Source organism: Cygnus atratus, chromosome 18 (assembly GCF_013377495.2).
Source record: "Cygnus atratus isolate AKBS03 ecotype Queensland, Australia chromosome 18, CAtr_DNAZoo_HiC_assembly, whole genome shotgun sequence".
In the NCBI taxonomy this organism is placed as follows: Eukaryota; Metazoa; Chordata; class Aves; order Anseriformes; family Anatidae; genus Cygnus; species Cygnus atratus.
This window is the reverse complement of record NC_066379.1, coordinates 5,296,002-5,306,573: the sequence shown is the minus strand read 5'-3', so window position 1 is coordinate 5,306,573 and position 10,572 is coordinate 5,296,002.

The window sequence follows — 10,572 nt, the reverse complement described above, 5'->3', positions numbered from 1 at the left end:
TGCCAAAGTCACAGTCAGGTAATCTATCAGATTGGAGATCCGGGTAGGAATGGGGGAAAAAAGTCTATATTGTCATTCATTAAATTAAGCATATATTAGCCATACTAAGCACAGGGCAGCTCTGCTTGGAAAGATCTCCCTGAGGCTCGCGAGGTCCAGCTGTGGTGGGATTTACCAGCCCCATGGCACTGGGGGCAGAACCAAGGTGTGCAGGAAGGTCACAGAGGCTTAGCCCCAGGGTAGACGATGAATTTCAGAAATAGAGACATTTGCAGGAGCGTAGAGCCCTCTACCCCTGTCCTGTATCTTCTCCAGAGAGAAAGGCTCCCACCACGAGAAGGCTGCCTCCACCTCCCCGCTGCAGCAGGACGGCTGGGTTTGTCGGGAATGGGGGTGGTCATGGGGCTGCACAGCCTCAAAAACCTTGTCCAGCCTAGGGCAAGAGCTGATGCTACTGCTGCAGACAGCCCCAGCCTCCCTGCCTTGTGCTGCTCCGAGGCAAGGGCAGCCTCCTGCCGCGTGAAGGGACCGCTGTGTTCCCATCCATCTTCTGCTTGTCAGCCCACCCCGGGCTCTGGAAAGGAGCTGAAACAGCCCAACGGGCCTCTTTTGTTCAACAACTTTGGCACATTTCATAACCTACCTTATCATGCTGCAAACAGCTGTGCGCTGGCCCTGGCCACCATGAAGGGCAATGCGCAGGCAGAGCGCTGTATTTTCTGTATGTGACATTGCCTGGCCGTGACTGCCCACCCAGGGTTTATGGGGACATCTGCTAGAGAGGATTGTGTCCTGTGAATGTGAAAAAACAAGCTAGCTCCCTCTCCGGGTTGAGCACCCAATGCTTCTCATGCTTTTCCCTGCTGAGCTGGCAAGGTTGGGAAGGATTTTTTTCCTGTATAGCAGAGCCATCTCTTTTTTTTATAGTAATCCGTACCCATTCTGCTATTGCTCACCCCACTCTTCAAGGGACAGCCAGAGCCAAAAGGAAATCTACCTCTCCCTGAGCCCAAGGAATGATCATCCCCACCACAGTCGTCCACCCCTGTGAGCTACAGTGCTGGAGGTATGGGGACATGAGAGCTGTGACATGCCCCTGTTGTGCTATTCCCCTGAATTTAATATATCTCCTTAAAAAAATGCAGAAAGGTCCCTCAATCCCTCATGGGATGAATGAGCAAAGAGGGGGAGCTGGGCTAGATGCACCCGGGCCACATTCCAGCTGGGGTGTAAAGGGTGAATGCATGCACCAGTAAAGCCAGGCTGCCAAAAAAACGTAAAAACTGCAGGTATCTGTGAAAATATAACGTGCAACGCCACATCCGAGGGGAGACAGCAGGCAAAAACAGGCTTGCAGCTCAACTGCAAAGAGTCAAAGCAGCAGGGGGCATTTCTGTTAAAGTGAGAAAGACGGAGTAGAAATAGAAAGTCTGAGCGTGTGCTAACACGGTGCGAAAGGGCGCCCAGCACACCGGGACCTCCAGGCGGCTGCTCCCGCGGCGGGGGCAGCCAGCAGCAGGACAGCCCCATCCCGCCGGTGCCGCCGTGTTCCCGCTGCTCGTGCCTGCCTTCCCGCCCTGCCAAGCGCCCGGCCCGCCAGCGATCGCTTTCCGCGCCGCGGCGGCCGATGAAAGGCAGCCACGGTGACCCAGCGGCGGCCGGAGGAATGCTGCGTCGCCCCTTGCTTCCTCCCCTGGGAAGGAGGGGAGAGAAAAAGCCCCCTTTTTTCTCCCTGGGAGGCTGTCACCGTCGGCACGGGTATGGCCAAGCTGGCATCGCTTCGCCAGCGCAATGTTTGGTTGGGGCTGCGATGTGCTAATAAAAGAGTTAATGAGTCTGTTTTGCAGCATTTGCTGGGCAAAGCTGGCTGTGCTGCTCTGAAAACCAAGCACAGGATCCCATCAGAGCCCTTTAGGGTGTTGGGACCCGGGGTTGGAACAACGTCACGGCCCCGTCGTTCAGCAACGGGAGCTTTCTCTGCCACAGGCACGAGGAAGTGGCTGCCAGTGGCGGGGCCGTGCCGGCCGTTTCTCTCCAGGCGTGGGGTGTTTGGGGCGGTGGTCTCCCAAAACGCTGTGGACAAGAGACCGGACCTGATGGGCACAGGGGGAAACTGAGGCAGGAGGTGCCTGGCTTTGCCCTGCATGCTCAGGGGCTGGCGCCAGGTCGCTGGAGAGACCCCAATGCCCCCCAGATCCACACTTCTGTCAGCTGCCTTCATGATGGCAAGTGTTACTGCACAGAAGGTGTAATCTTGACAAGATTGGGATAAATTCAATTGATAATAGCTCTCAAAGCGAGGACTTTCTGCCCCCTGCACTGTCGTTCACCCCAGGAAGAGTTCCTGTTTAAAAAAAACAAAACAAAAAAACAACAGTCATTTAGTTTCAAAAATGAATTATGCTCGTACCCTCCTCCCACAGATGGGATTAATCCAGCTCGTGCATGGAGGGGACAGAGGAGACGTGGCAGCGACATGTCACTCCACACGCTGCAGGAGCACGCAGCGGTGAGGGAATAACAAGATTAATGCAGCCAGGAGCCTCCAGAGAGGCTTTGCATTTGATGTGAGGGAGGAGAGAGATCAGAGCGTGGAGGAGCTGGGATTAACATAAAATTACAAAACTTTCATTATGGGCCGAGGGGCGTCCCGGACGCGTGCCCCCACGGGGTGACCCGGGCCACAGGGACGCATGGGAACACTGTTCCTGGTGGCACTGCCATCGCCTCCTCCCCAGACACAGCCTCTTATGTCTCCCCTTGGGTCAGCCAGGTTGAAAAGACGATTAATCTTTAGCCAGATTAATCTTCATCCAGAAAAGCCAGGAGCTGGCCGAGAAGTCCCTGACTTTCCTTTCCAGGTGGGGTTAGGACGGGAGAGCCACTGAAAGAGAGCACAAGCGTGTTCAGACAGCACCCAGGCACGTGCCGCTGCTCTGAGGATGCCCGTGAACTTGAAGGGAGACAAGGGAAGCAAACCCGAAGGACTTTGCCTCCCCGGTGATATCTCAAGCCCTACCAGCTTCGCTTTGATCCGTGACACGCCTTAGAGATGCTCAATGTGCTGGAAAAGTGGGTCCACATGGGAGGGGGGCTGCTGTTGGGCTCCTGCGGCTCCCCAGTCCTTCCAGTATGGCACTGGGGAGGACTGGACTGCTCAGGGCTGGACCACCCCAAGGGAAGGATGCAGCACAGCAGCGACTGCACCAAAACAGTGCTCGAGCAGTTGGCTGATGCAGAGTCCCTAAAAAACAAGGCAAAACAAGCAAGCAGAGCTCCCAGGCTTGTTGCAGGAACAGGGTGGTGGGGATCAGCCCCTTGAGGGCTGGCCCCAAAAGTCCCCCAGGTCCCCATCCGCTGCCCCAGCCCCATTGCAGACACAGGCTGTGCTGTCCCTCCAGCTTTATTTGCTGAGGGAATTAAGGTCCTGCTGCGAAAACCTCCCTGGTGCTCTGATAACTGCCTGCGTAGCCAGCTCTAAATGGCTTTTTGTAAATGAACGGTCAGGATTAATGAGGTTCCCCCATCGCTGTTTACTGAGTTCTCCCACCATGGAGGGCCATGGGAGGGGACAGGACAAGGCGCAGCCCCCCTCCTCCAGCCAAGCCCCTCGGGCCACCAGGGAGCTGGCACACAGAGACCACCACGATGCCACCCCACTCACGCCCAAGCCTTTCCTCTCCTTAGATCAGGAGCTGAGCTTCCTGTGGGGTTCCTTTTGGGGCAGGGGGCTGTGCACGCACCAGGAGCATCAGCGCCAGCGCAGAGGAGCTGCAGGGCACCGTGTTCCATGGGCTGGGGCCAGCCTGGGGACGATGCTCATTTTCTCTCTCGGCCACGTTGCCGGGGGAGGCGGGGGGTGTTTGCCGTGCGGGTCGGCAGCGGGCGTGCATCCCTTCACGTGATGGGGCTGGGGAGGAGGCGAGGGGCTGCAGCTGGACCCGTCCCCCCGGCAGGAATGTGCTTGGTGACCCCGGGGTGGCAAGGAGACAGCCGGACAGGCCAAGGCCCCGTGGAGGGGACAGCAATCGGTGGGGGTTCGAGGAGCCCCGTGCCCGGGGGACCCTCCTCTGTCATCCCTCTCGGGGTCCTGCCTTCGCCTGCTCCGCTCCCAGGGGCTGCAGCAGCTGCCTTGCCACCGACCTTTGGATGTTTGCACATTCCTGCTTGTTAATGTGTCTCGTAACCAAAAGCTGCGGGATGGAGCATTGTGTCCCCGCCGCCCATTCTGCTCTCTTCCCCGGCTGGAAATCAGCACCCACGCCGGGTGGGCGCACACACGCTCCCCAGCAGCTGCCTCGCCGCACCCCAGCGTCCCAACAGCGCAGGAGGGCTCCGAAAGCTCCCGGAGCTCCCTGGGCAGATGGCAGTCACCTCTCCCAGCCGTGCACAGGGAAACCAGGCACCATTTGGGAGCGGAGCCATGCCTCCCTCAGCCGCCAGGCTGGCACGCTGCCCACCAGCACGACGCCAGGCCACATTCTTTGCGATTTCTAGGTTAACGCCCGCCGCTTGTGGTGCCCCCGCGTCCTCCTGCCGCCTGCCTCCAGCCCAGCGGCCCCGCACACGGGACAGGAGCATCCCCGGGGATCTGCACCCAGCGTCCCCATGCTGCCCAGCCTGGCCCCATCTGTAACCCCTGCCTGTTTGGGACTTATACCCACAGTGACCCTATTGGGCCATTCTCCAAAATCACCTGCTTGCCCCCACGCTGTCTCTGGCTGCAGCAGCACCCAGGGGTGAGCAAGGTCTGCACGGTGCAGAGCCTGCAGCCTGCCCGCCCTTCTGCCATTTCTGGGGTGGGTGGGTTAAAGCCCGTCCCCTGGGGACAGACACCAAAGGAGGGTGTTTGCTTTGGGTTTCTAAAACGAGTGTCTCATCATCCTGAAAAAAAAAAAATAAAAATAAAAATCTCAGGACATGGGATGACCCTAATGCTCCGAATCTGGAAATAAATCACCTGGAGAGGAAAAAAAAAAAAAAAAAAAAAGGCTTTGTAAAGAAATCCCCGTGGCCCCAGCGCTTGTTTGCACAGTGGCCAAGTTTCGACCTCGGCATGACGTGGTTTCCCAAAGGAGGAGGCGAGGCTGGCGCTTCCCTGCGGCTCAGCCCCGCCGTGGGGGGGCTGCATGCATCCCCCCCAGTTTCCCGCTGCGGCAGCGCGGGCTGGGCTGGAGGAGCCCCGTGGGGCCGCAGCCACCCACCCGGGCACGCGTCAGGGGCACAGCGGGGAAGAGGAGGAGGAGGAGGAAGGGGCAGCATGCCTCGCATCTCCTCGTGACAGCACTTACACAGGGGCCGTTGCGCGGCGCTCCCCCCGCCGCAGGGCAAGCCCCAGCCTGCCGGAGCATTGTGCTGGCCCTGCCGCGGGGAACGGCTGCTGGCAACAGCCCCTGACCCTCCCAGGCACCCTGGGGCGCGGGGGGAGGCGGGTGATGGAGGGGAGATTTGCTGGGGGGGCTCTGGGGCACTGGCAGGTGCACCCCCCTGTGCACGGTCCAACAACATGACTGAAAATATGAGGACAGAAGCATGTTCCCAAAGCGTTGCCCAAGCATTGCTTTGGGGTATAAGCAGCCCCCAACAGAGCCCCGCACCCTGCAAAACCACAATAGAGAACCACTAAGGCAGCTTCTGCAGCAGGAAAGAGGAGCAGAACTGGGGTGGGCACAATGACCACAGAACGCAGGGGCAGCACTGCAGGGGGCTCTGCTTTCCCCACTGGGCACTTTGTGCCCAACAGTGGGGTTTGGGTTCAGGTCCATGTCAAGGCACCTCCTCGCCCTGCCTCAGTTTCCCCATCGGGCTGTTGTGCCAGTTGTCCAAACTGTGTGAGTGCCACAGGCCCTGCTGGGCTCTGAACGCAGTGCAAGGGCATGGCTGGAAGAGCAGAAAAGGGGCTTTGCCCCTCTTTGCTTTCAGAGATGCATTTCCCAGAGCCCTGGGGGCACCGAGGACTGGGAAGCTTGGAGCAGGAAGGTGTTTGCATCCAGCCCAAACCCTCCAAGCAGAAACATCGGGGTTCATCCCCATCACAGTTTTCCCACTGTTCAGCCAGTCCGGGTGTTGCTCCGACACCTCCATCCCCTTGGGTACAAACCCTCCAAAACCAGTGTCACAGGAGCAGGGAGTCCCCAGGCTGATCCATTTTCCTTGTCACCTGGTGCCGTCCCCATCCCGTCCCACCCAGGGTCCTGCCAGCCCTGCCCAAAGCCCTTCCCATGAGATTTCTCACCCACATGAACCCCTGGGAGCACGTTTAGGAACCTGGGTTTTTCTTTTTCACCCAAACTTTGGAAGTTTGTTTATTGCTATGCAAGGCAAATCCACTCCCTACCCTCCTCCATCCTGCCTCCCCCTTCTCCCCCCCGCCACTCCGGCCCGTCCCAGCCTGGGAAGTGAAAGCGGGCTGAATTTTTCACGATGAGGAGAAAATAATAATAATAATAAAAATCTGGGGGTAGGGGAAGAAACCAAGAGCTATGACCTCCTCCAAAACAGCACCAAATCCACACAAGGAAAACAAAAGGCAGCGAGATTAGCATTTCCAAACAGAGCAGAGATGGCCCCAATCTTTGAGCTGTTTATTCTAGGCGTTGATTTTCAATATTTAGGATGATTAGCAAGTGAAAGCCGGCTGTTGCCAGAGTGGCTCCGTGCCAGCCCCGCACTCAATGGAGGAGAAAGAAAGACACGGCAAGAAAAGGAGAGAAAAGAAGGGCTTATGTGTATATTTCTTCCCCCCTCTGTGAACGGGGAGATTGGTTTGAGGTGTCAATGTTTGCCCATCTGGGGAGGGTGACAGATGAGGGGACGGCTGCAGGGGAACGGGAGCAATAACTAATAACGGGATGGCCGCCATGGGTTTAACAACACCGCTGGGCTGGGGCAGGAGGAAGGAGCCGGGCACTTCCAAGCTCGGCAAGCCCGGGCAGGCCGGGCCCCGGTGCCCCCGGCGTGGCCGCACCGCAGCCCAGGCCTAGGCCCCGGCCTGTTGCCGAAACCCCAGCGCCAGCCGCCCCCTCGTAGGGAGGGGGGAAATAAAAATAACAAAGAAATCCACGTCCAAGTTCGTTGTGTTGCTTTCAGGCGCTGAACAAAACGAGGTTGTTCCAGGCCTCGCCTGGTGCCTCCTTTATATTCGCCCTTTTTTGCTTTACAGCCCTCGGCTGGCTCGGGCAGGGAGGAATGTTTTTTCCTGGCAGAACCCTCTTTTTGGTCCCCCTCCACCCCCCCCCAGCAGGGCTCTGCTTTTTGCAGGGGGCTGAAGCAGAAACTATGTGGTCGTGGCCAGCAAAACACAGTAAACCAGAGAAGCGAGGGGGCTGCCAGCTTTTCCCAGCCCTGCCGCTAACCCCGTTAATGTGGAGAAATGGCTGCCAAAGGGGAACGAACAGGAGGAAGAGCCACTGCTGGGGTTTAGTCATAGAATCATGGAAACATCTAGGCTGGAAAAGACCCCCAAGATCACCAAACCCAACCATCAACCTGACCGCCCAAGTCCCATTGCTAAGCCGTGTCCCTTAGTGCCACCTCCTAAATATACCCCCAGGGATGGGGACTCCACCACCTACCCACATGGCCCATTCCAATGCTTGACCGCCTCCAATTCCCCATTGCCCTTTGGGGTTCCCAAGGTGAAAGGAGAGCCAAGATTTGCCCCTGGAAGACCTCAAAGGCATCAAAACACAAAGACAACCCTACCTCATCCAGATGGCTGCATCCCAACCTTCCAGCACAAGCTAAGGCCACTGCTAGCAGTGAGCCCAGCCTTTATTTTGGGTTGAGATTGGCTGGATTGAGACCAGCTGTGACCACTGTCGAGCTAACCAGCAGCCCTGCTCTTGGGGATCCAGCAGATCACCAGGGAGGTGTTAGGGCCTGAGGGCTGTGATGTCCTGGAGCAGGTCCAGCTGAAGCTCCGAGCTGGATGAGCCTGATGCAAGGTCCAGAGGGGACATCTCTGCCCCGAGGATGCCGATGCATGACCAGAAGCCCCTTCCAGCCCCTTCCTCCCACCACCCCCAGCAGCATCGCTGCCCCATGGATGTGGCCATGGACACCCCCAGCCCACCTGGCATTGCACTGAGCCCTGGTCCCCAAGCCAGCCCAGCACCCCCTTGCCCTCCCCGAGCCTCCTGCTCCCCACCCACGCGCAGGCTCGCTTTGCTGCCGCTGCTTTGCTTCCCTGCCCTCGCAGAGCCCAACTGCTGCTCAGCATAATTGGTCTCACGAGGGCTCAGCTATTCCCGAGGCTTTTGTGCAGCTCCTCTCACCGCCCCACACCCAGGAGGGCTCCCAAACCACTTGTGTTTCTGCAGGGTGAGGTGGGGACAGGACACAACCAGGAGAGAAACAGTGCCAGGCACCTGCACCATCACCCCCAGGAGCATGGAAGGATGCTCCAGGGCACCTCTCAGCACCTGAGACACCAGGCATAGCCACCCTTGTGCCCCATAGATGGTGTGTAACAAGTGCCACACATCAGGTGGTTTGTGCCTCACTTTCCCCATGGGAAGGGGCTGAGAGCACCAACACTGCTCTCACCTTGTACTGGGCTGGACTGTGACAGCAAGATACCCTCTGCTTACACGGGAGAGCCTCAGACAGAGCCAGGCTGTGCTGGAGGGAAACAAGGAGACAAAAGTATTTTTTTTTCCTCTCTCCCATTTTCCTTTTCCTTTTTTTTCTTCTTTCCTCTAAAAAAAAAAATCTTAAAATAACTTTCCATGAAAAAAAGGTTAAATTGCACATGTACCTTCTCACTTCTCCAGCATCAGTCTGGAGGCCCATAAACAGGAAAACATGAAAAAAGTAAAAATAAAAACCATCACCAGTACTGGTATATACATCTACACTGGCCCCCAAAGCTACCCCAAGACACAGCCCTCGCTCCCCACCCCAGGGGCCCCACCCCTGGCTGGGTGGTGGCATCCCAGTGGGCTTCAGCTGCTGGCCCCAGCCCCGGCTCTGCTTCCATGAGCTGAAGTTGTCAGGCTCACAGAACAATTGGGTCAGATCCTGAGGGGGCGGGGGGGGGGGGGGGGGGGGGGGGGGGGATCTGCCAGGTGAAAGCCCCAGCAGCCCCCCTGTCCGGATCTAGGGGTGCCACCAGCCTCTCCCATGCAGGACTGGTGCTCCCATCACTGCAGCTCTGACTTCAGTGCCTGATGCCCCCTCACGCAGCACCGTGTGTGCAAATTTGAGTGCAAATTACTCCAAGGGTAATTTTAATTTTATTTTTAAGGCTGGTTTATTGACTCTTAAGCTACAGCTATATTCCCGCTAAGTTACGTTGCTCACATCAAAAGTCCTAAATGCTTTTGTTAAGATTTTCTTTTTTTTGGTTGCAATCTTCCATTTTTCAGCAAGTCTAAGACACACCACCAACACTACAGCTTTTCCTTACTCCTATCTAGCAGCTACCATCACCCAAATCTCCTACAGCGAAGGGAAGGTGAAGAATCCAGTTCCCGAGAGCTTCAAGTCGAGTTTCGGCACAGTTTGGCTCCGCTCCCCAGATGTCTCAACTTTGCCTGGAGCTCCTCCACAGGCACTGGGAACGGTGGTGATGCTGAAACACAGGGAAGGGTTATGCTGGTCTAGACCCTTGGGCAATCGCGGCGAGGATTCTGGGTGTAAAAAATATGAAAGTCACTTCTGGGAGCAACCCAGTCCCCTCTGCTCCTCTCCTGCCGTGGCCGAATCCTGGATCCTGAATGAAACTGCCGCTGCAGGAAGCCTCCCTGGTGCGCACTCAAAGCGGACGTGCAGGACGCTGCGGTCTTGGTTTGCAGAGTGACGAACACGAGCTTTTACTCAGCAAAAATACAAAGCAACCCCCAAACTGCATTTCCCCTATCCCCTCTGAGAAGATATGCTAATGCTAAAAATATAGGTTTCTTTGAATATATAATATATAATAGATTATATAAAAACATCTAAAGAGACGGATTTGCTGATTTGCATCTGACTTTACAGACCTTTTCTTCTTCCCTAGGCACAATTCAGGAGGGAGGTTGAACTTGAAGAATCCAGAAGGGACCTCTATTTGCCTGCTAGCTAATTATCGCCTTACACCTACAAACTACCCTGGACAGAAAGAAAGAGATAAATGGAGAGAAGAAGGGGTGAGGAAATTGCACGTAGTCTATCGAGTCCTAAGCCACCAGGAATCTCCTCTCTTGGATCCGTTTAGCAGGTGCTCTCCTTTAGCCCAGGAGGAGTGTGTGCCGTGTCCATTTCCACGGAAAAAAATGTAATTCACATTTCTTTCTTTAAAAAGTAAAAAAATAAGTACTGCTATATCCCTTTCTTGAGCAAACTCATGGACCACAGACTTCTGGTGTGTCCTTTAAAGATATTTTAAGCAATTTCTGTCTTAATGTGTCATTCCCCACCCCCCACCTTCCCACCCTCACCCGTTGGCATGTCTGTGAATAACCCTACGATGAAGCTACAGAAGTTGCTGTGATGTCTGCCTCTAGAAAATCTTGTCCCCCGTGTAAGTTCCAGCAGCACAGGGGGAGCACCCTAAAGTCTCCGTGGGCTTGGTTGAGTCCTTCAAGTGGC